This window comes from Peromyscus eremicus, chromosome 1, assembly GCF_949786415.1.
Source record: "Peromyscus eremicus chromosome 1, PerEre_H2_v1, whole genome shotgun sequence".
In the NCBI taxonomy this organism is placed as follows: domain Eukaryota; kingdom Metazoa; phylum Chordata; class Mammalia; order Rodentia; family Cricetidae; genus Peromyscus; species Peromyscus eremicus.
In genome coordinates, this window is record NC_081416.1 from 162,424,172 (window position 1) to 162,451,656 (window position 27,485).

The 27,485-nt window shown below is 42.8% G+C and overlaps 1 long non-coding RNA gene across 1 annotated transcript; it reads right to left on the reverse strand.

The window, feature by feature from the left end:
- Positions 1 to 11,356: 11,356 nt before the first annotated feature.
- LOC131923063 (uncharacterized) lies at positions 11,357 to 17,483 on the reverse strand. Its single transcript, XR_009382496.1, has 2 exons — positions 17,202 to 17,483; positions 11,357 to 11,992 (listed from the first exon to the last, which is right to left on the reverse strand). It is a non-coding gene; the product is annotated as an uncharacterized LOC131923063 (long non-coding RNA).
- Between the last annotated feature and the right edge of the window lie 10,002 nt (positions 17,484 to 27,485).

Below are 27,485 nucleotides of genomic sequence, written 5' to 3' on the forward strand. Positions count from 1 at the left end.
TCTCTGTAAATTATTTAAGGCATTGCAAAGTTTGTGGGAAATTGTAGCAATTGTTTCCCTGTGTTGTAAGATAACTAATTTCTTAAGTGCCAGAAAGCAAGTGACACACATGTATCTGTCATGCCTAAACATGTTTGCACATTCATTTGTGCGAGTGTATGGTCTGGCATTTAAGGATGGATGGATGGATGCTTAGATACCTCTCCCATGTCTTACACCCCTGTCACCATCATTGAACTTCAGCATCTATTTTAGGCTCTTTAGAATAGGGCCTTGTGCATGGCCGCAATGCCATCAGCCTCATCCCAGTCCCCGTGTTCATTGGAGAAAACAGTCCTCAGCAGTGAGTGAGGCATGTGGCCAACAACCCTTAAGGGAGACCTGGAAGAGCAGCTAAGAGTAAGAGGGTTGTAAACAGGGAAGTCCAAGTGACAGAGACCCTGTTGACCAGGATCTCTATGGTGCATTTTCAGGTGAGGCCAAACCCTGGAAATAATAGGTGAGGGCAGACGGCCAAAAGACTACTTTGTTTTTAAATGCTTCACTTCTGTGCGGAGTCCCAAAGAGGCAAATACACATACTACAGCAGGTTCAGTGGCTGCCACAGAACAGAGAAAGAGCATCATGGGTTGAGTGCAGGGTTTCTTTCCAGGGAGTGAAAGTATTCTGGAGTTGCATGGTGACCATTATTATATGGTAGTGGTCGCTGGCGAATTTGTCATGAATTTTCTCTCAAATGAAAATATGTATCTATAACTACAAGTTACAAGGAGACTACAGTTTTCATGTGATACTGACAAAGATCTAAAGAGTTTGCAGGGACTGTGGTATGGCTCACTGCTTGTCTATGCATTTAATCCCAGTATAGAAAGGCAAAACAGCAGGCGAGAACCCCGTTGAGAACTGACAATTGTCCAGAATTGTCGCAATTTAAAAAGATGTGATCCAGCTACTTTTTGGTTATTTGATGTCAATGACACACATTGTGGACATAGATCCAAGACTATTTTTACATGTTTCTTTGGCAGGATGAAATCAGATATCCACAGAGTTGGGGTCTCTGGTGTAGCATTTTTCTCTAAATTGAAACATTCTGTCCTGGAAGGAGCCTTAGTGGTTGCAAACATTTCCTGTTCTTCCAGAGCACTTGAGTCTGATTCCCAGCATTCTACATCAGGTAGCTCACAAATATCTTTAAATCAAACTCAGCAGGATCTGTACCTCTGGCCTCTATGGGCATCTGCACTCAAGTGTACATACCCACACCAACACATATTTAAAAGATGCCAGGAGCAAACAACTCACAAGTCTCAAGATGTTACCAAAACGTGAGGTTTATAAAGGCCTCTCCTCAAGGTTATGAAGTAGTAATTACTGCTGGGCGTGAGAGGGTCTCTGATCATAAAGCTGCCTACAAGTTGTATGGGGAGCTCCATGGATGCAGTCATCATCCATGCTGGGCTGGGCTTTCTGTTGATGCAGCTGCTTTTGAGTTGTGCGAGCCTTTCTAAAGAACCTCTCATTCATACTCCAGTGAGCCCATTACCTCACTGGTTCACTGATTGGACTTTTGTGGAATCATGACTTTGGCCTGTCATCAGTGTCCTATCTGGGATAAATAGACATTGTTCACATCTTGGTAAGTCAAACAGTCCAGCGTTTCACTGGAGATCACTGTCATGACTTCTTAGCTTATGTTTAATGAGTGTTTGCCTGCATGTATGCATATGCACAAAGGCCAGAAGAGGGCATCAGATCCGGAACTGGAATTATAGGTAGTTGAGATCCACCATGTGGATAATGGGAACTGAACTTGGGTCTTCCGCAATAGCAGCAAGTTTTCCTAACCACCCAACTTCTTTTTTTAATTGGATTATTTGTTTATTGGATTTTTGTTGTTGTTGTTGTTTGTATATTCTAGATACTAACCCATATCTATATCTATATCTATAGATATAGATATAGATATATAGACATAATTGTTAAAGATTTTTTCTTATCCTATAGACTGTTGTTTTGTCCAAATGACAGTGTCTTGTTGTACAAAAGTTTTTTAGTCTCATGATGTCTCATTTATTGTTGGTCTTAATGTCCATGTTATCAGTGTCCTGTTTAGAAAGTCCTTTCCTGGGCCAATGAAATCAAGCCTATTCTGCACTTTCTCTTTGGTCAAATTCAGGGTATCTGGTTTATGTTGAGGCCCATGATCTATTTGGAGTTTTGTGCAGAGTGATAGATATGGATCTACTGTTATTCTTCTCCATGAGATATCCAGTTTGACCAGCACCATTTGTTGAAGATGCTGTCTTTTCTCCAAAGTGTATTTTTGGGTTATCAAATCAGGTATCTGTCTGCATGTGTGTGGGATTATATCCGGGTCTTCAACTCAGTTCTATTGATCAGCATGCCTGTTTTCATGCCAATAGCATGCTGTTTTTATTACAATAGCTCTGAAGTACAGCTTGAAATCTGGAATAGTGATACCTCCAGCAATTCTTCTATTATTCAGGATTGTTAGCTATCCTGTTTTTTGTTTGTTTGTTTTTTTGTTTTGTTTTTCTCCTGTGTTACCATATGAAGTTTAAGATTATTTTTCTTTCAATTTTTGTGAAGAATTATGTTGGAATTTTGATGGAGATTGTGTTGAATCTGTAGACTGCTTTTGGTAGGATGCCATTTTCACAATATTAATCTTATTGATCCATTCTTTTTATCTTCCAATATCTTCCTTAATTTCTTTTTTTCTTTTTTTTTCTTTTCTTTTTCTTTTTTTTGGTTTTTTGAGACAGGGTTTCTCTGTGTAGCTTTGCGCCTTTCCTGGAACTCACTTGGTAGCCCAGGCTGGCCTTGAACTCACAGAGATCCGCCTGGCTCTGCCTCCCGAGTGCTGGGATTAAAGGCGTGCGCCACCACCGCCCAGCTTCCTTAATTTCTTTTTTGAAGTTTCACCCGCTTCGTTAGAGTTATCACAAGTTGTTTGTTTGAGGCATTGTGTTTTCCTAATTTCTTTCTCAGGTACGTTTGTCATTTTGTGTATAGGAACACTACTTGTTTTGTATGTTAATTTTGTATCCTTCCACTTTTCTATAAGTGTTTATCAGCTGTAGAAGTTTCCTGGTGGAGTGTTCAGGGTCTTTTATGTATACAATCATATCTGCAAATAAGGATGCTTTGACTTCTTCCTTTCCTATTTGTATCCCTTTGATCTTCAGTTGTCTTATTGCTCTAGCTAAAACTTCAAGTTTCATTTGAATTACTGTGGAAAGAATGTGGACACTGTTTTGTTCCCGATTTTAATGAACATGCTTTGAGTTTCTCTCCATTTAGGATAATATTGGCTGTGGGTTTGCTGTCCTTTATATCCCCAGTCTCTCTGGGACTTTATCATGAAAGAATGTTGGATTTTGTCAAAGGAATTTTCTGAATTTAATGAGATGATTATGTGTGTTTTTTTTCTTAATCTGTTTATGTGGTGGATTGCATTTATTGATTTAAGTGTGTTGAACCATCCCTGCATCTCTGGAAGCAAGTCAAATTGATCATAGTGAAATTGTTCATATCTTCAAATAAGCCAAATTGATCATATCTTCTTGATATGTTCTTGAATTCAATTTGCAAGTATTAAGAATTTCTGTATCTGTGTTCATAAGGGATATTGATATATAATTTTCTTTTTTTATTGAGTCTATGTGTTTTTGGTATAGTGCCTTCATAAAAAGAATTAAGAAATGTGCCTTCTTCCATTTCTATTTTGCACTCTGGATCTTTAGTGGAGCTAGGTCCATAAAATAAAGATTCAGGGTCCGCAATATAGATTTTCCCCATGGGAGGCTAGAGACCCAAAGAGCATTTGAGAAGCTCTAAGGATCCAGAGTATATCCAGTGCTGTTTTACTAGAGGCAATTACATGTAAAGATACTATACAATGATTAAACAATGTTCACAGCTAACAGAATGTTTTGTTTAATAGATTACCAGGGGAAACAAAAACAAGGAAGTGTGGATAGAAAAATATATGGAAACTTAAAAGGCCTGCACATCTTAATAAACAGCACATTCCCTGAACCTTGAGGTGGACGTGTCTGTTGTACAGACTATTTTCCTCTGTCAGTGTGTCAAGGGTGCTCTTAGATGCAGGATGTTTCTTTCTCATACAAGGCTATTGACAACACCTCTCCTGCTGAAAATTCACATTGCCAGCTCCAAGTCTTCTTTCATGGACTGAGCTGTGCTGTCTGCAGCAAACATCACACCAGATAGCTCACAGATACCTGTAACTCCAGTTCCAAGGACTCTAACTCCCCTTTCTAAGTCTTCTTAGACATCTTGAACATCCATGGCGTACACTCAGACACACACACACACACATACACACACACACACACACACACACACACACACACACACACACGCATACCTAAATAACTTTTAAAAGGAAAAAAAATACACACAGAGGGTATTTTTCAGAATATGTTCAGTGTGGAGCCAGATGTCTGTAATTATAGAAAGGGGAAACTAGGGACGGATGATTGCCTCTGAAAACCAAAGCAGATAAATTATACTGAAAATATGCCATGTCAGTTTAAGTTAGAAATAGGTTAATGTACACAGTATTAAGAAATGGCCCGTCAGTGTGGTACAGCCTCAGACTTTTCCTTTCATTTTACCCATCCCTCCCTCAGTTGCACTGAGTGAAAAATCCTGAATTCTATCCTCCAGTGTCATGATCCTATGGGTGCCGCCATGACACTACCTGAGGTAACAGGAACTCATAAGTACTGAGGTAACAGTACTCATAAGGACTGGCACATCACAACTAACGTTAGTAGGCATAAACCTTATTCACTTCTCAGGGGAGAGATCCAGATGCAACTGGAACGGAAACCGGAAGTGGCAGGGAGGACCGTTTCCGTTTAGTTTCCTAGGAGGTTCTGCATTGGTGTCTCTGGACACTGAGGGAATTTGGAAAATTACATCGGGGATTCCCTAGCATCCGTGGGCGGAAGTCGGGGGTTGGGGGCGGGGCGGTGTGCAGTGTCCAGTGAGTGGTGGCGGCGCAGTGAGGATGCTGTCCTGCTGAGCACTGGTTTGTGCTGAGTGACCGCTGAGGCGGCTGCAGGGGGATTCTGTGGTTGAGCTGGGGTGGGAGTCCTATGGGAGTCGGGAGAGTAGGGTTGCTGAGGGATGCGGTGGAGCAACTGCGGTGCTTTCTAGCCTGAGAGTGTGATTGGAGACTGGGCTGTGAATCCTGGCTTTGGGACAAACACTGGCCACAGGAAGAGAAAAATAGCATAAAGATAAAAATGGGAAAACTAATTTATTCACAGTTTGGGCCAGAACTGAAAAGATAACCATTTTCAGTGTTTTTGTTTATGCTTTTTTCCATTCCAGAGGTAAAACTTACAGAAAGATAGGACAAGAGCCAGGACATAAGCACATGTACATTGCCTCTGGACTCCAGCCAGCAGAGCTGGGCATGGTGCTTTGTGCAGGTGCCAGGGCTTTCCAGTCCCAGAAGGCTATTTCAAAAGAGGAGTAAAAACAAAACTTTAGTCCCTGCTTGTGTTCTTAGGACATGTACATGGGTATGGGCCAGTGCTGTCTTCTCCTTCTGACCCCATGGACATGGTGTCTGTGATTGACAGGTGACCAGAATGATGCTGCTTCCATACTGGGACAATTGAGCTATGTTTGGGGTCGAGTCTCAGGAAACCAGTAAATTAGATTCTTTGGGAAATGTCTGTTGACTTTCAAGGTAGTGACATTTTCAGGAGCCTAAGATATCTCAATGACTGGAAGGTGAAACTACAGTTTTGTGGTGATCAGAGGATACTGAACGCTATTGGTGTCAATGTCTGCATTCTGGTGTAGTAGAGGCCACTCCTTATGGGCAGGCATGAAGTGGCCTATGAATAGAGGCCCAGGTGTACAAGTACATGTTCTCCAAACCACATAAGAGACTGGGTCTGTGAATTTAAGTGATGTGTCAGAAAAGAATAGGCTGTGTGGCATGTCATGGATGGGCACAGAACTAGTCTGGAAATGAAATAGGAACCAGAAATGTCTATTGCCCCCCTGAGCTTCTAAGTCAAGAGGAACAACAAAAGGCTCTTTCTAAGTGCTGACCACATGAGACAGTGGGAACAGTGTGTCATGTGATACTGATCCCTGCCTGCTCTTCTACTCAGTGACCATCGGGCAAATTAAGGAATAGCATCCAGCCTCAATACTAAAGGTTATTATATATGACTGAAATGGTCATGTAAAATTTAAATAGAAATGAAGTTGGCAACTTGCTGGTTTGGATGCATATTTGCCATGTGCCAGGCAGGTGCCTGGTCTTCAGCCTTATCCTTCATCAGACTCCCATCCAGTGCTAGTGAACATCACCTGCATCCTCACTTTGATAATAACCAAGTTAGACTCTGATGACAAGAGTAGGACCCTCCGGAGCCTGCTTTGGCAAGTCTACATAGCGACCTTCACTTGGATGCTGAGAGTTCGATGTTAGATCAGTGGTCACATGGTCATTGACTTCCCAGGACTTTCCAGTGTCTCTGCAGATCTATGGTCATGCCACATCATCCAGACTGCAGTACTCGGGTGATATCACAGCTGGCCTCTGCCCAGCAGCTCTGCTTAGAACCTCTAATTGCCCACCCAGCTTCCAGCTCTTGTGGAAATCAGGTCTTCTAGGAAGAGACACCAAGAGTGGAAACCAGTGAAGACATGTCTGCTGATGTGAAATTTTCCCAAGAACCCTAGAGACTGGGAGCACAGGAGCGGGATGGGTCATGTGAGGTAAGCGGGACCTTTCCCAGGTTCCCAGATCTCCAGAGCTAGAGACAGACACTGGAGGCAGCAGGTCCTGGGCTCCCAGTTTCTGAAGTGGTTTAGTGGACCACAGGAGTCAGATCCTCCTCCCATCTTATCATGGCATGCTGATTGTGCTACTTCTTGGGTCCTTCATTTAGATTTGTCCATGTGCCCAATGACTTCCTGTGGAGTCCATTTTTCTACACCCCAACTGAAGAAGGCAACTACCGACCAAGGGAATTTTTCAAGTACAGCTTGGTAGACCAGTGAGTTTATTGTGGTTACTTAGGGGTTATTGTGGCAGCCTGGGCAGCTGTTTCACTGAAAAGCCCCTTCTCAGCATTGGGGAAGAGGCATGACGGCTAAAAAGACCCCACGGTTTCCTGTGCAGCTGTGGGAGAGCGGCATTACTGAAGATTCTCCTTGCCTCATCCTCACTCCCCAGCCGAATTTCAGTCCAGAAAAAGAACAGCTACCCAACAATGAAAAATTCGTTGAGCCATCCCTCCAGCCCATGTATATCCTGTTTTTGCAAGTTTCTGAGTTTCTTGAGAAAAGAAGCTCATGCAACACTGGATCCCAATGACTAGGCACAGATACAGCCTGTGTAATGCTACTTAACAAATGCCATGCTGTTTGTACTGTGTTAAAGTTTAGAGGGAATTGTGTCTGGCATCCTTCAAAAGGAAAATAACTTGAATATATAATCGCAAGACTTTTGTTTTTTTAAAGTAAGCTTCCTTCATCTCTAGAGTAGAATATGAAATGGGTGTTTATAAGAAGCCTAATGATGCATCCTGGTGAATAGTCACTACCAGCCCAGCCCTGCATGCCATGGCCTAATCCTCAATGATTTACCCATCATTTATGTTACAGAGATTGGTGTCATTTGATGATGTGACTGTGGACTTCAGCCAGGAGGAGTGGCAGCAGCTGAACTCTGCTCAGAGATGCCTGTACCAGGACGTGATGCTGGAGATCTACAGCCACCTCTTGACAATGGGTGAGCACAGCTGGCCTGGGGGTCCAGGATGGGCTCCATCGAGGATTTCCTTCCTTCCCTTTGCCAAAAATGGTGGGACATCGGAAGTATTTAATGATTTTTGCCTAGGTAGTCCTGAAGTGTAATTCCTTTTGGGTACCTAAATGTTACATTAGGTTCAGTGAGAAATGTTGACTTCATTGGATGAGCTAGAACCCAAGAAGCTACTGGTAAAGAAATAATTTTTAAAAGTCTGACATCCTTCCAATTCATAGGGTATGCCATTCCCAGTGCAGAGGTCATCTTCAGGATTAAGAAAGGAAAGAAGCACTGATGGGGAAGGCTGAGTTCGCAAACCAGAGGTGTCAAAGTGAGTGACCATCACCCAGGTAGAGGTGGATTAGTGTTCTGGGGCCATTATCACCCTACTTTCTTGCCCAATGGGCATGGAGGTTGTTTCCTGCTTCCAAAATCTACAATTAGTGCCAGATATTATAACTACATCTTGCAGGCCACAAGAATATATCATAGAGATTCAGCTGCATATTAAAGCTATACCTTGACCAGCCAAGGGTCTGTCAAGAGGCAAAGCCATTTATTATGAATATTTGGTGTTATCCAGTTTTTAATATTTCAGCTGTCTTCTACTATGAAATTCTTGCATGGACAAATATTTTCAGACATGCTGAACTTCTGGGTAACTTCCCTGCTGGAGTCAGTACCTGGGTAAGGTCAGATAAGCAAAGACAAGCTGGTGGGAGATGCATAGCTCTGCTTCTTATGCAAATGAAGCTCAGACCATCCCCCTGACCTGAGGCCTAGCGGCTCTCCAGAGCAACTGACTGAGAACAAAAGAGGTTTCTACATATCAAGGTGAGAGGTAGAATAACGTTCCTGAGGAGGCAGAGAACCTCGTGCCCAGGGAAAGATAGGGCAGGCATTTTCTGTAGAAACAGACAGAACGGCATGGTGAGAGAGAAGAGAGGAAGACAGAGATTCCGTGGAGGGTAAGCAGATCTCAGGTAGAGTTTTCTGAGTGCTAGGAGTAGAGAGTAGCAGAGATGGAGAAAGAGGATACAGAGGGCGAAGATGAGGCTGGAAGCATAGGAGTTTAGTCGTTAGCAGGACTGTGAGCTACGGAGCTGGACGGAACTGAAGCTATGGAAACAGGATTTTATCCCAGAGAAATATAGTAGTCAGATATAGAGCTTGGTATACCTAGAGTTATTTCTGACTTAAATGCCTGTCGGAGCTATAGCTGTATTGATAGAATTGTATCTATCTTAGAGGAGTGAAGTTAACACATAAGAACATAGTGTACATAGATTTTTTTCCCTCAGATATCTTATGCCAGATGTAGCTAAACCCCCAGACTCCTAGGTACTCCATAAATACAGATGTGGGGCCGCTGTAAAACTCAGTCAGAAGTGGACATTAAGAACTAGTCAGCAAGCCGGGCGGTGGTGGCACACGCCTTTAATCCCAGCACTCGGGAGGCAGAGCCAGGCGGATCTCTGTGAGTTCGAGGCCAGCCTGAGCTACCAAGCGAGTCCCAGGAAAGGCGCAAAGCTACACAGAGAAACCCTGTCTCGAAAAACCAAAAAAAAAAAAAAAAAAAAAAAAAGAACTAGTCAGCAGCCAGGCAACAGTGGTGCACGACTTTAATCCCAGCACTGGGGAGGCAGAGCCAGGTGGATCTCTGTGAGTTCAAGGCCAGCCTGGTCTACAGAGCAAGACCCAGGACAGGCACCAAAACTACACAGAGAAACCCTGTTTTAAAAAAAAAAAAAAAAAAAAATCTTCTTTGTGGAGATCAGGGTTCCTGAGTTGATTAACTCAACCTTATCCTCCTTGTGGTCCACAAACAGCCTCATGCACAAACACAGAAGGACTTGTGTTTGCACATCTTGTCAGTCACCTTGGACAGCAGGCACATTGGTTTACGTATCACCCATGTGATATATAAATAGGCCTTGTTTTTCTAATTTTATTTTTCTAAGAGATCACCTCATTTTATGTCAACTGACTCAGTTTCCCATTTGTGCATGCTTTTTATATTATTTTATCATTTTATGGCCATAAAGTTTTGTCTTGTTCATTTTTTTCTTACATTCACTGATGCTCTTTTCTGTACTGGATCTTTCATTTTCTCGAATGTCCCTATGGCCATGCCTTCCTGTGGGAATTGCTTCAAAGGACCCAATCACACTGAACATCAAAATTGTATTGTGATGATTCCTGTGTTCATTTCTGCAGTCCTGGTGCTGACACTGTATCTGCTACTATATTTAGTTGCTTGGAAAACCATTCCCACAAGACAACCTCCTTCTTTAGTGTGTGTGTGTGTGTGTGTGTGTGTGTGTGTGTGTGTGTGTGTGTGTATACAAGAATGCCAAAGGCTCATGTGTGGAATTCAGAGACAGCTTACAAAAGTTGGTTCTCTCCTTTCACCATTTGGGTCCTGGGGATCAAACTCAGGTTGCCAGGCTGTTGAGCCATCTTACTATCCTTCCCCCTTACTTTCTGAGACAGAATCTCACTGAACTTTAACTTTTGTCACATTGATGTTAAGCCTGAGGACACTATTTTTGGATAGATGGATGGGTGGATAAATAGATGGATGGATGGGTGAATGGATGGACAGACAGATGGACAGATGGTAGATGGATGGATGGATGGATGGATAGATAGATAGATAGATAGATAAAAAGAAATGAATTTCCAAAGGTAGGCAGAAAATAATATTTTTACCTACTATAGAAGGAGATTTTCAATATCTGTTTATAGAAACTCAAGGGAAGAAATTCTAATCCAACTCATGGTAGCATGAAATGGGAAGAACATTAACCTTGGTACCGTTGTTCTGTTTAATGATGGGCTGCCTGAAATACAAGCCAACATGAAGGTCTGGAGAGCAATTGCTTTTGAAATTTAGACACAGTGATCTTACCCTAGATGTTAGGTGACACTGGAAGGTAGTTTTCAACACACAGTTATGGGTACTGCTCCATGAAGCAGTTTTGAACTGGAACAAAGGAGCAGACAAAGCAAATTTAGTTGTGGGTAGGGAATATGAGGAAACTGTTTAGAGTAAATTGGATATTTCCATGTCCACATGAGTAAGATATATTTGAGAGTTACAAAAAAGCTTTTCAGCATGGCGCTGATAGGTTACATTAGACATAAAAAGTTAGAGACACTCTAAGCATATGTCTGGGGATACATAATGTAAGATCAAGAGCATAAGCAAAGCCAAAATATATGTGAAGTTTCTGTTTAAGAGTGAAAGTGTAGCTGGGCATTCAATTACTTCTGTAATGGCAATACTTTGGAGGTGGAGGCAGGAGGACCAGAAGTTCAAGGTTACCCTCAGCACACATTTAATTTAAAACTAACCTACACTACATGAGATCTTATCTAAAAATACAAATAAAATAATGAAACTTTAAGGGTCTGGATCCTAAGGGTAGAGTGGCTGTAGCATGAGAAGACCATGGGGTCAATTCTCAACAACACAAGACAAAAGAAGGAAAAAATGCAACAAAAATCATAAGCACGTGAAATGGATAAAGGATATTAATTTGCATTTCTCCACAGCTGATGAAATCCTCTGCTGTGACCCCCTGCTTCACCCTTGGTTCTGTTCTAAGAGAACCCTGTACTTGTCTTTTTCCTGCCTTACTTTCCCTACTACATCTAAGAATCCGTGTCCTCTATAAAGTTGACTTGGTCGCCTTTCTCCAAACCTGATCTTCCTTGCAGAGGAGCAAGGTGATTTTGGCCACTCCCCAAAGCAGTCTATTCTTCAGTTTTTTAACCTCTTAAAAAGTAAGAGTGGGTATAGTTGCCATAGCTGATATGTCCATAGCATAGTTCCTAACACTTGCTGGGTGCTGTAAAGATGAGTGTCTGACATACGGCACAGGTTGTGGGATGCTGTATTCAGTGTTATCCGCAGTAGCATCATTAGTATCTGACTCAGATTTTTCTGTATTCATTCTTTGTGATTCCTTCTCCATCCTGTTATTGTGCTGACTTCTTCATTTCTTTCTCTTCCTAGAAGGGGAATCTGGGCTTGACACTCCATCACAGGAAGTTTCTGAGAAAGTTTCAGTTCAAAATGATACAGCAAGGGAAGTCACAAGAGGCTGTTCATGGTGTTCAGTTTTACAAGACTGTGGCAGGATATTGGCCCTACAAAGAGAGATCAGCAAAATCAGATCCCACATTTGAGTCCTGATACCTTTAATAAGAAAATACTGAGCACAGACAGCCTATGTGAATGTAAAGTGTCTGGGGAAACCATTGCTTTTGTTCCTAACAAGAAGGACTTCCAAAATGTTCATTTGCAAAAGGATTTGACCCTAACCTAGAAGCAAATGGTCAGAATCAAAACAGCATCACCAAACAGCTTAATGACACTATTGCATCTGCTCCACTCTTCACACAAGGCTCTTATAACGCTAAATGTAAGCTTGCTCAATGGGAGAAAGCATACAAAGATAATCAGTTTGGAAAAATTAATCATGAACAACCACTTAAGCAACATGGAGGTCAATCTCCGGAGAAACCACTTGAGTGCACTAAATGTGGAAAGGTCTTCAGTGGCAGGCCAGCTTTTCATAAACACACACTAAGGAGAGACCTGCTATCTGTCACACATGTGGGATAGCCTTCCTCAAGAGATATGAGTTGACATCCCATCAAGGAACTCACATAAGAGAGAAGAAGCCTCACAAATGTCCTGACTGTGGGAGATGTTTCACTTGTATATCCCACCTGCTGTTACATAATCCAGTTCACAATGGGGAGAAGCCTCATTCATGTCCAGACTGTGGGAGATTATTTCATCGGAAATCCCACCTGCAGGTCCATCATCGAATTCACACTGGGGAGAAACCTTATGAATGTTGTGACTGTGGGAAGTCATTTGGTAATAGAACCCACTTGAAGATACATAATTGAATTCATACTGGTGAGAGACCTTATGTGTGTTCTGCATATGGGAAGGCCTTCAACCAGAAGTCAATCCTCAGCACACACCAGCGAATTCACACAGGGCAGAAACCCTGCAAATGTAGTGGCTGTGGGAAAGCTTACTCTGCTAAGGCCCAGCTCTAAGTACATGAAAGAATTCACACAGGAGAGAAACCCTATGTGTGCACAGAATATAGGAAGGCCTTTAGTGACAGGTCAGGTTTCCATACACATAAGATGACTCATATTAAGGATAGACCTTTTGTATGTCAAAAATGTGGGAAATAATTTCTCCAGAAATCAGAGTTGACATCCCATCATTAGACTCACGTTGGGGAGAAACCTTATAACTGTCAGGACTGTGGAAAATCGTTTAGTAAAACATCCCATCTGAAGGTGCAACATTGCATTCACACAGGGGAGAGACCTTACGTGTGTTCTGAATGTGGGAAAACCATCTTCTGGAAATTATCTCTCAATCTACAGCAGAAAATTCATACTGGAGAAAAACATCACATATGTAATGAGTGTGGGAAAGCCTTTAATCAGAAGTCAGTACTCAGAATGCATCAGAGAATTCACACTGGTGAGAAGCCTTATAAATGTAGTAACTGTGGGAAAGCCTTGACTTCTAAGAGCCAACTCTAAGGTCACCAGCAAGATCACACAGGTGAGAAACCATATGTGTGTCCCTAATGTAGGAAGGCTTTCAGTGGCAGGTCATCTTTGCGGAGACATTGCTTAACACACTAGGGAGAGACTGTCACAAATGAGAAAAGCCCTTCTTCTAGAAGTCAGCATTGTCGTCGTCGGCAGCAGCCACATTGGAGAGAAGCCTTAGGAATGCCATTGCTGTGGGAAACTGTTCCACAACGCATAGCAAGTTTGAGGAGAATTGTTACTGTCACAGCAACTGTGGTTCGTTATTTAGCAATGCTTCACAACTAATGGTGCATCATCCAATTCATTACATGCTGATACTGCATTTCCAACTTGGAAATATCTTCCATTGGAGATTTCCTACAGCAGAGAAGCCTCAAAATACAGTGGCTATAAAAGTTTCTCCAGTTATGCATCACTGAGTTCACATGTAAGAGAAACCCTTTGTGTGCACTGATTGTAGGAAGGCCTTCCATCAAAAGTCAACATTTAGCACACATCTGAGATAAGACTTTTCATTGCCACGACTGGGAAGTTCATAAGTGATGCATCCTTATGTACTGAATGTAGGCCTTCAACAACAGATCAAAATGCAATAGACACCAAGCAACTCATACCAGGAGCCGTTCTTGGGCCAGTTCCCTGTGGCGGACTAGCCCCCACCATTATTTACCCCAGGGACTCTTGAAGAATGAGGGATAAGAGACTTAGTTAGAAATAGAGGGGAGAGAAATAGAGAGAAAACACAGGATAGACTTGAGTGGGCCTGGATCCTTATCCAAATGGGTCCAGAACTTTATTCCAAAGGTCTGTTTATAACAATGCCAAGGGGTGGAGCAAAAGCCCTCCCCCTTGCTAGTTACAGTCAAGTGTAGACCCTTACAAACACCTGGTACCCAGGCCCATGGTCCAATCAACATCTTATTCAGTCCTGGGTACAGCCACTAGGAAACCTAGGGGCCTACAAAAGGTCCCTTTATATTTTAAAAGAAAAAAACTCTTGATGCAACTGCATCAAACTTAAAGACTAACAGGTTAACATAATTCTAACATAAATATTGCTATACATAGTAACAATTCTCGCAATCTTACATCTTAAAGCAAATTCTTAATCCTACAACCTGCTCTCAACCTACAAACCTACTCTCAACCCTAATTCCTACAAACCTACTTTCAACCTACAAACCTACATTCAAAAACAATTTCCTAATAGAACTATACAAAACATAACATTAATTCACTCAAGTAACACGAAAATATTTTTAAATTAAATATACTGAGGAATATTAACACTCCCCCGTGTTTTGTTTTGTTTTTTTTTAAACTTCTCAACCAAAAAACAAAAAAAACAAAAAACAAAAAACAAAAAAAACCAAAGCCGGGCGGTGGTGGCGCACGCCTTTAATCCCAGCACTCGGGAGGCAGAGCCAGGCGGATCTCTGTGAGTTCGAGGCCAGCCTGGACTACCAAGTGAGTCCCAGGAAAGGCGCAAAGCTACACAGAGAAACCCTGTCTCAAAAAAACCAAAAAAAAAACAACAACAAAAAAAAAAACTTCTCTATTTAAACAGTTCCATTTTTACATAAACAGTTCCGTAAGCAGTTCATAGGTCATCACTGTTGATAGAGTCTATATGCATAAGTAAATTCAAACTGTCCCATTGTAATGAAATTGTTACTGTCCATTTCATTTCTTAAGTCCGGAAGTTCAAAAAGAGTCCTGGTACCAGACTTCTTTTTTCAATTCTGAAAAAATATTTCTCACAAACCAAAAACTTTCTGCAGTTAACAGTTTCAGCCCAAACAAGCATCTCTGTGCAGTCAGCAAACAGAAACTGAAAAACTTTTGTTGCTAGCTGTATCAGGCTTTCACGGCTTTCACAGTCCAATCTGTCTGTGCCTCCCCTAAGCAGCCATTCCTGGACCCCTGTGTCTCCTAGGAGCTGAGCCATTGCTTCCCCACAGCAACTCTGGCTCTGGGAGGAAAACCGAGTTGCTACGAACTGCGGCTTTCTTGGGCCCCATTACCTGTTTTAACATACTCAGGATCCTGGGTCTTGGAATCCTCTGTTTGCTGTCCTGTTGGATCAACGAATGTAGCTTCAGGGCAACTCCATGATTCTAGTAACATTCTGCTGCTCGGAGCTCGGACTCAGCGGTTCCCACAGAACCCCAGGCTGGCTGTTCAGCCTGGAGTACTCAGCTGCTTGTCAGGCACCGACACCATTCTTCTCTCAGCCTCTGGAAGCAGTCAGGTCTCCGAGGTCTCATTGCTTGCGGTTCATCTTTTCCGAGGCGAAGCAAACCACTGGGCTCTCTCCACTGTTCGCCTTTCTAGAAGTGTAGTATCTCAAAGGCTACAGAACCTTGCTGTTCACCTTTTCTACAGCACGGCATCTCTGCTGGGCTTTCCAAACTGCGGCTTGCCGTTAGCCTCTCTCATAGCTTAGCTTGTTCATTTTTCACGGTGGCTTTCTTTTGGTAAAAAGCTTGTAGACCCTCGTACACCTGCACGGCACTGATGCCTTGAGGGTCTCAGCTTCCGAGACCCTCTGGCTGCTGGCTCTTGCACTGGCTCTTGGTGACTGCTGCTTGAGAAGCTATGATGCTTCATGGATCTCAGATGTGGACACGTGGTTGCTATTTTCTGAAGCTGGCAGTCTCTGGAGCTGCTTCTTGTTGTTATTGGTAGTTTCCGGAACTGCCAAGTCTGCTATGGATATTGATTTCCCAGGCTGGGAAAATCTATTCTTCGTATCTTTAGACCTAAAGCCTATATATTCTAAACCTACATTTTTCTGACTAAATCTATGACCTATTTAAACCGACATTCTGCAGGACTACTTTATAAACCTTATCCAAGTTTCATTCAAACCTTCATAATAAACTTACATTCTATAGGACTACTCTACAAACCCTAAGTCCTATTCAAGCCTTTACATTTCTTATTTAAACTTACATTCTATAGGTCTACTTTATAAACCTTACCTAAGTATTAGTTACATTCTATAGGACTACCTTAGTAAATATACTTCCTTTTTGTTTGTTTGTTTTTTTTCCCAAGACAGGGTTTCTCTGTGTAGTTTTGTAAATATACTTCTTTTTTTTTTTTAAAGATTTATTTATTTATTATGTATACAGTGTTCTGACTGCATGTGTCCCTGCAGGCCAGAAGAGGGCGCCAGATCTCATTACAGATGGTTGTGAGCCACCATGTGGTTGCTGAGAATTGAACTCAGGACCTTTGGAAGAGCAGTCAGTGCTCTTCACCTCTGAGCCATCTCTTCAGCCCCGTAAATATACTTCTTATACTACCTTAGCAAATATACTTCTTATCTTATGTAAACTTACATTTACAACTAACATGGCCATTTATTACTACATGTCTTAAAGAAATTCTATAGATCTATTCAAACACCTAAAGATTTCTTAATACCTAGAAGAGATTTAGAAAAGATATCTAGGAGAGATTTCTTAACTATTATCATTTTACATATAATAGAACTAACTTAACATTAAAGCAAACATCTATAAGATATTTCTTAACACCTAGAAAATATTTTTTTAGCTAAACTATTAACACCAGAAATACGCAAATCATTTCTAAAGTTCAGAGTTTAGTCAGCTTTGATATTATTCTAAAAGTTCTTGAAAGTTTGAAGCAAGATTTGTCAACACTGGGATTTAGTGAGTGCTTTTGTTATGGAGTTGTAACACTTGTTGCTAGGGAGCTGTAACATTCTCAGAACAAAGCCACACAAAGTTACCTTTCTTGCCAAGCTCTCTCAGCCATTCCGAACCCCCGGCGATGTGCTCTCAGCGGTAAATGGTTTCTAACTAGAGGCTGTCCCTTTACCCAAATTCATAACAGCTTCCCTGTGCCGTAATTCAGACAAACGTTTCTGTTACAGCAGAAAAGCTACCATAAAGCCTCATCTTAGGCTGAGGGTGAAATTCCCGTATTGAACTGCTGTGAAGCTCTTAGCAAATATTCCTTGCACAGCTATTAGACCATATAAGGCACTGTTTCAAACTTGCATTGATATTATATTTCCCAGAAAGCCTTTCGGGTACACTAGCAAACTTTCTGGTTCCCTTTCCAGAGTTTCGCTTTTGCACTGGGAGATTTTTCTTTCCTAAGCTTGCTTTAGAATGCCTGTGCCACCATTTAACAGGTATACCTCTATGCTTAGATCTTTTCTCTGACCCAGTTCCTGAGCAGTTTTGTATCCATTTGTCTGCACACTCAGGCTGCAGCGTATTGCCTGAGGCAAAACCCTTAGGGCTTTACTCTGGATCAGTGAGGCAAACCAAAAACATTTGTTTCAGAAAGGTCCTTTCTCTGATGGAAAAGAAAGCTTCTCTCCTGGATAGCTCCCTGTTCTTTCCCTGCCCGGCTCCTTCCAGGCAGTGCAGCTGCAGCTTGGCTTCCCTGCCTCTTCAGGCCCTTGCCTCAGGGGAATTTTCCCGTCCAGGTGAAACTAATTTTTCCTTACAGAAAGCAAAACTGAGAAAGTTCTGAAAGGCTTTTAAGTTTTTTATGTTTTTCCCAAGAGAAAGAAAGACCATCAAGTTTCCCCAAATCTTCTGTTCTCTAAACTTTGGCTTCTGTGGCCAAGAGGGAACTAATTCCCGGTTACAATGTTGCACTGCTGGCGGAGCAGAGGATTTTTGTTTCCATCTGCACCCGCTGCAGGGGGAATCTCTTTCCTCTGCTGCTTGGACCTAGCATTTTAGCTGACCTCAGGCCAAAAGCTTCCATAGAAATCTTTTTTCTACCCGATATGCTCAAAAAAGATATAGATTTTTTTCTGCCCATTAAGTTTAAAGAAGGTGGATTTTTTCCCAGTTTGCGTTCATAGCCCCCAACATTAGAAGATTGAAGACTTAGTTTCTCTGTCTAGTTGCCTAACTTAAGTAAATTTTTTCTATACTACTTTACATTTCTAAGTTTTTCCTACACTATATTGCTACACTCTACCTTCCTAATTTTTCATAGATAGGAGAGAGAGAGAGACAGAGAGAGAGAGAGAGAGAGAGAGAGAGAGAGAGAGAGAGCAAGAGAGCAAGAGAGAGAGCAAGAGAGAGAGCGCTAATGCTGTAGCCTTGTGGTATTTCACCACCTACCTATACACCGGAGAATAAAATACCATTGCCTTCATTTTTCAATTCCTTATTGGCATGCCTACACTTGCAACACCCCCACAATCCTTTTGCCAAGTCCTAGGGTTATTTTTTTTCCTTTTTATCTTTTTCTTTGTCTCTGTTCAGGCGCCATCTGTAGAGGACCAGCCCCCACCATTATTTACCCCAGGGACTCTTGAAGAATGAGGGATAAGAGACTTAGTTAGAAATAGAGGGGAGAGAAATAGAGAGAAAACACAGGATAGACTTGAGTGGGCCTGGATCCTTATCCAAATGGGTCCAGAACTTTATTCCAAAGGTCTGTTTATAACAATGCCAAGGGGTGGAGCAAAAGCCCTCCCCCTTGCTAGTTACAGTCAAGTGTAGACCCTTACAAACACCTGGTACCCAGGCCCATGGTCCAATCAACCTCTTATTCAGTCCTGCTGGGTACAGCCATAAGAAACCTAGTGGTCTACAACAGTTCCCTGAACTCAAAATGATTTTATGTGTTGTAGGCTCCACCTCAGACATCAGGATATTTGGGCTGATCCTCTTCACTGACATCCACAGAGTTGACCTGGCTGAGGTTGGAGTAGTTGGAGTAGATTCCCTCATTTGGAGTTTCTGAGCAAGAGACCTGGACCAACTCTCCTCTCACCTTTGAGCTGTCTTGTATTAAGAGGTACAAAAAAATGAGATGAAGTCTGGATGGGTGATAGTTTTGCTAAAGGAATGCCCCCACAACTGACACTTGTACCCCCAGAAATGACCACAGGAGGCCCTGTGGTGTTCTGTTCTTAGAACACAAGGTCCTTCCTTCCCTTTGCAGCCCTCTCACTTTTATGCATAGCACTGCAGGGCCCAGTCTAGTTCCTTGCGTGCAGCTTTTTCTGTTGCAGATGCCACAGAGGAGAGGCTAGTCCAAATATACTCAGTGTCATGCTACCTTTGTGAAGGGAGTAGCTGCCCTGTGCAAATGTGTACCCACTTTTCTTCTAGCCTAGTCCCCTCCAAGCCCACCAGTGAGCTGTTCTGCTCTAGGGAATAACTCAACATTTAGAATTATCTGTTGTGATCTGTAGAGTGGGGCTCATGTTTAGATCAGACTTGACTCGTAGTGCTTGAACAGTATGTCAAGCTCAGCATTAGGTGCTAAGACTAGACCATGTTCTCACAGCTCTAGTATCCAGCATGGAGATCACAAACCACTTGTATGTGTTTCTGTGTGTTTTCCCCCACCACTGAGTACTAGGAAACCTTGGTGGTTTCCATATTAGTGGTCTTCTGTATAGTGTATCCTTGATGTCCCTGTCTGTACAACCTTCCATCACACTAGTTTGGTGAGAGCAGGGCTCATCTCCTCTGTTGTGCCCCTTAGCACTAGGGATCCAGTACTGGGTACCTGACCCTCACATCCTCCATGTTCTAGGGACTGTATGCTTATCCAAGGAAGAGAAGACAGGACCTGAGAAGCGGGCTAGCATTTTTCCCCAGCCAGCCATACCTCAGATAGGCACCACAGGTCCCCAACCCTGACCCAGCAACCAAAGAGACACGATTATCTGGATTATTTTCTCCGTGGTTGCACTAGCTCAAAGGAATGTTTCCTGAAAGGTGAGATTGGTTGTAATCGTGAATTGTGGGGACAGCTGACATCAGGCATCCCCTGCTCACAGACCCAGAGCACAGATAATATTAGGTTCCTGGCACAGCCAGCCTCCAGGGTTTCTGGGATGTGGATGAGGGCTAGTGAGAGGGTGACATGCAAGATCAAGAGTGGAACCAGGTGCTGTAAGCCCCTGATGTTCTGCCCTTTGCCAGTCCCGGGACAGGGTTCCATACCAGCCTTACAGTACAGCTCCTATGACCTCCCAGAGCCTGGGACTTACCTGCTACATCCACAGGCGTCTGCTCCAGTAGTTCCATTTGAAGCCCCTTCTTCTTCTCCTTCTCCTTCTCCTTCTCCTCCTCCTCCTCCTCCTCCTCCTTCTCCTTCTCCTCCTTCTCCTTCTCCTTCTGATTCTCCTTCTCCTCCTTCTCCTTCTCCTTCTGATTCTCCTTCTCCTTCTCTTCCTTCTCCTTCTCCTCCTCCTCCTTCTCCTCCTCCTCCTCCTTCTCCTCCTCCTTCTCCTCCTCCTCCTTCTCCTCCTTCTTCTTCTCCTCCTCCTTCTCCTTCTCATTCTCCTTCTCCTTCTTCTCCTCCTCCTTCTCCTTCTCCTCCTTCTCCTCCTCCTCCTCCTTCTCCTCCTCCTCCTTCTCCTTCTCCTTCTGATTCTCCTCCTTCTTCTCCTCCTCCTTCTCCTTCTCCTCCTTCTTCTCCTCCTCCTTCTCCTTCTCCTTCTCCTCCTTCTCCTCCTCCTCCTTCTCCTTCTCCTCCTTCTCCTCCTCCTCCTTCTCCTCCTCCTCCTCCTTCTCCTCCTCCTCCTTCTCCTCCTTCTTCTCCTCCTCCTCCTTCTCCTCCTTCTTCTTCTCCTCCTCCTTCTCCTTCTCATTCTCCTTCTCCTCCTCCTCCTCCTCCTCCTTCTCCTCCTTCTCCTCCTTCTCCTCCTCCTCCTCCTCCTCCTCCTCCTCCTCCTCCTCCTCCTCCTTCTTCTTCTTTCTGCCTCCTTTCTTCTGCCATTATCTCCTGTGAAACTCTGGTATCCACAGAGAAAAGGTGGAATTTGCCCTGGGCAGTGTGATTATGGCCACCAAAGTCTTATCCTATCAATCCTTGCATGAATCAGTTGCCAGAGACAGACACAGTGCAAAATAGAGGCATGGTATAGGATGATCAGTGGGGCTCAAAGAATGGAATGGTTGCTGTTTCTGATATTTTGATGGGGAATTATAGATTCCATGTCAGAAGCCATGTGGGGAGATGAGGCTCAGTTTGACTCAGAGCCTATAACCCCAGTTCCCAAGCCCACTCACCTGCCTGGAACAGGCCCATCAGCCTCATGGTGGGAGGTGTCTGGGTCCTGGGCTCATATGAGGGATGACCACAGCAAGGGCATACTGTAGGGCTGGAGATGCCGTGAGAGAGTCCGAGTCCTTGTTCATAGAAGGCAAACCCCCGATCCACAGGTGGCAAAATCATATGCAGGGAATAGAAAAACACCTCGGAGCCAGAGGCCAGAGAGATGTTCGAGGCATTCTTGGAGAAGGAGTAGAGAATATGCTTTGCTCCCACCTCGCACTTCTCCAGATAGTGGGGTCTGAATCAGACATTTTTCCTGATTCACAAGCTGTTGACAGTTTTTTAAAGATCTCCAGACTGCCTTGAGAGTCCCTTCAGGAATCTCTGAGGTTTACCCAGGCTCGGGATATGGGACAATGTGTGAGAACATTTTATTTCTTACACCTTGTGGAAGATGTGGTTGAGCTCCTTCCATTTATTGGGTAGAGCTCACACTGTACAACATTCTACAGCACACAGGGCCTCACCAGCCAAAAGTCATCAAGCCTCAACTCGTATCGACAATCAGAAGCCCGAGAGGTGCTGCAGTAGACCCCAAAGGCTGTCAGATACGCACGGACGAAGGTTCAGTGTGGGGATTTAGGAACATAAAAGGTAGTAGTGGCCGTGGGTGAAATGTTGACTGTTCCCTCAATCAGCATTTACTGTGAGCTGGGGCTGAGTCAAATGCAGGAAACTACTGATGTCCTTGAGGTTCTGTCCATGCTAGGAGAGCCAGACAAATGCCAGCGTGGGCCAGGCCAGAGAGGCTGTGCTGTGTCATGATTTCTTCTGTATTAAAACATCCCGTCCTGGAGCAAAGCTCCTGAAGACTTAGGAAGTTTTGATGGGAGGCTCGTCCAGACCTGGGAAGTAAAGAACACGTGAGTCTTCTGAAATACCCAAACCTGACCAGATGTACAATGTGCCTTCCTCCCTAAGCTGATATAAGCAGTAAGGACTGCCAAGGAAACAGACTAGCCAAGCTGCTTGGAAGAGACATTCTCCAACCTGTGGAATGACCTGCCCAGGATACAGTAAGTGACAGTTGCAGTTTTTGTCAACCAGTGCCCAGTGGGCTTTCAGGGATGCACTGCCTTTGAGACACTTCTCCTGTAATTAACCCCAATAAACGACGCATTGGTTCACCATGTCGTGCTCTGGCGTGTTGTTACGTTGGTCTGCCATCAGCTCACCTATTGGTTGACTAGGCATTTGTCATACATGTCTTGCCAGTTTCCTGTGGGCACACTGAGCAGGCTATACATGGTTTCTCCTCTCAGAAAACAAGAGAATATTTCTGGGTATGTGGCTCTGTTGTGGATGGGCAGTATGGAGAGATGAGGTAAAGAGCCATGTGACAGAATAAAGATTAAAAATATGGGTTAATTTCAGTTGTAAGAACTAGTTAGGTTGCCACTTTGGAAATCAGCATGGCAGTTTCTCAGAAAATTGGGAATCAGTCTACCTTAGGACCCAGCAATACCACTCTTGGGCATATACCCAAGGAATGCTCAATCACACCACAAAGATACATGCTCAACTATGTTCATAGCAGCACTACTTGTAATAGCCAGAACCTGGAAACAACCTAGATGCCCTTCAACTGAAGAATGGATAAAGAAAATGTGGTACATATACACAATGGAGTATTACTCAGCAGAGAAAAACAATGACATCATGAAATTTGCAGGCAAATGGATGGAACTAGAAAATATCCTGAGTGAGGTAACCCAGTCTCAGAAGGACAAACATGGTATGTATCACTCATAAGTGGATACTAGATGTAAAGCAAAGGATAACCAGACTACAACCCACAGCTCCAGAGAGGCTAGCTAACAAGAAGAACCCCAAGAGGGACACATAGATTGTCCTGGGAAGGGGGAATGGATGAGATCTCCATGAGTAAACTGGGGATGATGGGGCAATGGAGGGTAGGGGATGGGGGATGAGAACATAAAGGAATGGGATGGTCGAGCTGGAACAGGGATGGAGTGGAAGAGCAATGAAAGAGATACCATGATAGAGGGAGACATCATGGCGATAGGCAAGTTCCCAAGGAAACCACTAGGATGACGCCACCTTAGACTACTAGCAATAGTGGAGAGGGTGCCTAAACTAGCCTACCCTGGTAATCAGACTGGTGAATACCCTAACTGTCACCATAGAGCCTTCATCCAGTAACTGATGGAAGCAGATGCAGAGATCCACATTCAAGCACCAGGCCGAGCTCCGGGAGTCCAGTTGAAGAGAGAGAAGAGGGATTCTATGAGCAAGAAGCATCAAGGTCATAATGGGGAAACCTACAGAGACAACCAAACCAAACTAGTGGGAACTCATGAACTGTGGACCAATAGCTGTGGAGACTCCACGGGATTGGACTAGGCCTTCTGCATGGATGAGACAGTTATGTAGCTTGATCTGCTTAAGGGGCCCCCTGGCAGTGGGATCAGGATTCCATCCCTAGGGCACAAGCAGGCTTTCTAGAGCCCACTGCCTATGATGGGACACCTTACACAGCCTTGGTGCAGGGGGAGGGGCTTGGACCTGCCTCAGCTGAGTGTACCATGGGAGGCCTTACCTCGGAGGAGGTGGGAATAGATGGTAGGATGGAGAAAAAGACTGGGGGGTGGGAGGAGGGAGGGGAGGGGGTCTGTGGTTGGTATGTAAAATGAGTAGAAATGTCTTAATAATAAAAAATATATATATAAGAAAGAATAGTTAGATACAAGCCTAAGCTAAGGCAATGCTTCCATAATGAATAATTTGGGGCTGGTGGTGGCAAAGCAAGTCCGTCTACATATGGCATCCAATGTGGAGGCTTGAATATCCAAACACAGGACTTGATAAAGCTAAGGAAACTTCTGAAAGTGGATCTGGATGGGGCTTCCTAGTCCTGCAGTCTCTCGGGTGGGTGGGTGCTTGGTGGCATACAGAGGTGTAGCTACTGGCTGCTGCCTGCAGGCTAGAGCTAGCTGCTGGTGCTTGTGTTAAGCTGAGCCACCCAGTGGCTGACATGACAGTTTAAGGTTTGTCTCACACGGCCAGAGAACGCTCTAGGTGCTTAGGAAAGCCAGGTCCAGACACAGAAAACCTCTAAAAAGGTACAGTCTGTTTTAAGATGTGCTTAGATGCTGAAGAAAGAAAAGAAAATGGGTATAGAAAAAATAGTTTAAAAATAATAAAGTCCTTAAAGAGAGAGTAAAGTAATTAAAAAATAGCCACAAAAAGATGGAAAATACACAGGGTGTCTGGATCTTGTACGGTGTTTATTGACTTTGAATTTTTTAAATGCTAATGTACAAAAAACAATAGTTGCTGAGAGACATTAGAGTATAGAAACTGCTAAATTAAACCAACCTATATATTTTGAGAATGTCTTAACTTCAAAATGGAAGTCAGAAAATATGTTGCATTGGGAGAGAGGTTATGCCTTTGTTTCCAAAGGAAACAAAAGTTATGATTCTTTTCAAAATTAATAAAGATCAGATTTGGCTAGAGGATACCTCCTGAAATTTTTGGCTACAGACATAAAGAAAAAAATGAAAGATTATATGACAGGTGACATATATGCTGATCCCTTGAAATGGGAATAGTTCTGATACTAGATGAGACATGATAAATCTTGTTGGCTACAGAGTTCTCATGACTTATTATTACATGCCATCCTTTCATATGGCATGGATAGAGGTTTGGTTATACAGTCCAAAAAGACTTATAAAGTTGACAGATACCTTTTACCTGCTCAAACATAAAACAAAAAAAACATCTTTACCTGACCTGTACACACTGCACATTTCCATACTTGTGTTAATGCAGATATATGTCACCTTTAAAAATCTGTGTGTTTTCAGGAAGAAAAAAATAAACCCAGATACCAATGAAGACAAATAAGTAGCCTAGGTGATCCAGCCTCTTAGAATGCCTCTGTTGCAGTTTCTTCAAAATTCTATATCCAAAACAACTTGAAAGCTGAGATGGTCCAGCCTCACAGACTACTCTAGTCAAGACTTCAGATAAGCTCTACACTTAAATCACACAGAGACTAAACAAAAAATAATACAGCTAGCTCTTCCAGGACTTGACCATTGTCCCAGTTTTCTCAGGTCTGCCAGAAATGCCATTACTCCCAGACAACAGGAAGCATTCTAGAGAACATGATGCCCACATTCCCAAGAGGTTTCATGGATGGTTTTTGGTTGTTCAATGGATTATGGATGTTTGTTATTGTTTAGGGGGGTTGGTTGCAAATTGTTACTGGTCATGGTAAGGGAGGAAACTAAGCAAGTGAGGTTAGATTCAAGGATCTCTTTCTGAGAAGAAAAAGGGGCATATGTAAAGGATGAGATAAAAGAGTAGATTATTGAATCTACTTTAAACTAAAAAGCAACTATTAATCTAAATATTTTGTATTGGTATGAATTTTTGTATAGTGATACAAATTTAAGGTTATTTTTGCTATGTTATTACTGTATATATGTTTCTACTCTTGTTTAAAGTATTGTACCTATGCAGTTCATTTAAAAATGTAATGTGTAATTAAGAAATACAGGTTAGTAGTTAGTCATCTATAATAATCAAACTTGTAGTCATGTTAGGAACATTTTCAAGGTTAAGCAGATGTACTGGCTGGTTTTGTGTCAACTCGACACAAGTTCGAGTCATTAGAGGAAGAAGCCTCAGTTGAGGAAATGCCTCAATGAGAGTCAGCTGTATGGCATTTTCTCAATTAGTGATCAATGGGGGAGGGCCCAGCTGATGGTGGGTTGTACCATCTTTGGGATGCTGGTCTTGGGTTTTATAAGAAGGTGGGCTGAGCAAGCCAATGGGAAGCAAGCCAGTAAGCAGCTCCCCCTCCATGGCCTCTGCATCAACTTCTGCCTCCAGGATCCTGCTTAGTTTGAGATCCTGTCCTGACTTCCTTCAGTGATTAATGGCAATGCTGAAGTGTAAGTCAAATAAATCCTTTCCTCCTCAACTTGCCTTTTGGTCATGGTGTTTGGTAACAGCAATAGAAACCCCAACTAAGACAGCAGAGATATATTTTAGATAGGTAGGTGATCTTCAAACACTTTAGAGACCTACAGAATATGGCATTTAGGCTGTATTAACCTAAGGCTTTTCATGACAGTGAGACATGTCTGCTCCTGGTAGCACCAATTTACTTTATAAAAGGATGCTGGGCATCGAAAAATCTCCATATGGAGTTTGCCTTTATTGTGGAAAAGCTAGCCACTGGGCAAGAAACTGCCCTTGCCTTGGCTGCTGACAGTATGCTGTCCAAATTGGACAAGTAGGACACAGAAGAAAGTGACTGCCAAACTTTGCCAAGACAAGGTAGGACAGTCCTTCAAAATTTCTGCTTCACAGAAAAATCTGTCAGATATTCTAGGCCTGTAGGCCAAAGATGGATGCCCCACCATTGCAAAGGAACTTTGGTTGACTGTCCAGGCAGCCATCTGTTTCTATCATTTCTATAGTTTTGGAAGATATTTGCTCTGCACTTCCTGTTTACTCAGGTAATATTATATCCTTCTCAGGTCTCTGATGGGGTTAAAGACCCAATAGTTATAGTTACAATTTTCCTTGTTACCAAATTAAGAAAAAAAAACTCACAAAAGAGGTGTAAAGTATATAAGGTTGAAAGACATAAAAGCTTAAGTTGTTTAAGAAAATGTTTTGAGGTCTGAAAAAATAGTTTTGGGTTAGTAATACAAGTTAGGTTAGTAAGTAAATTAGATACAAAACTTTGGATTCACCAAGATAGGATAGTTAATGGAATAATTTCTCTAAATTTGCCAAATACAGATAGACTGGACATTTTAAATGCAATTCTTACCTGATAGTTGTTCTTATTGTATATAATTTTACTGTGTTAGAGTTAAAACCTTCCCTTTTTATTTAGAGGAAAAGGGGAAAATGTTGTGGGATATTTGTACACTGTGAAGATGTATTGCTGTGATTGGCGTAGTAAAAGGCTGGATGG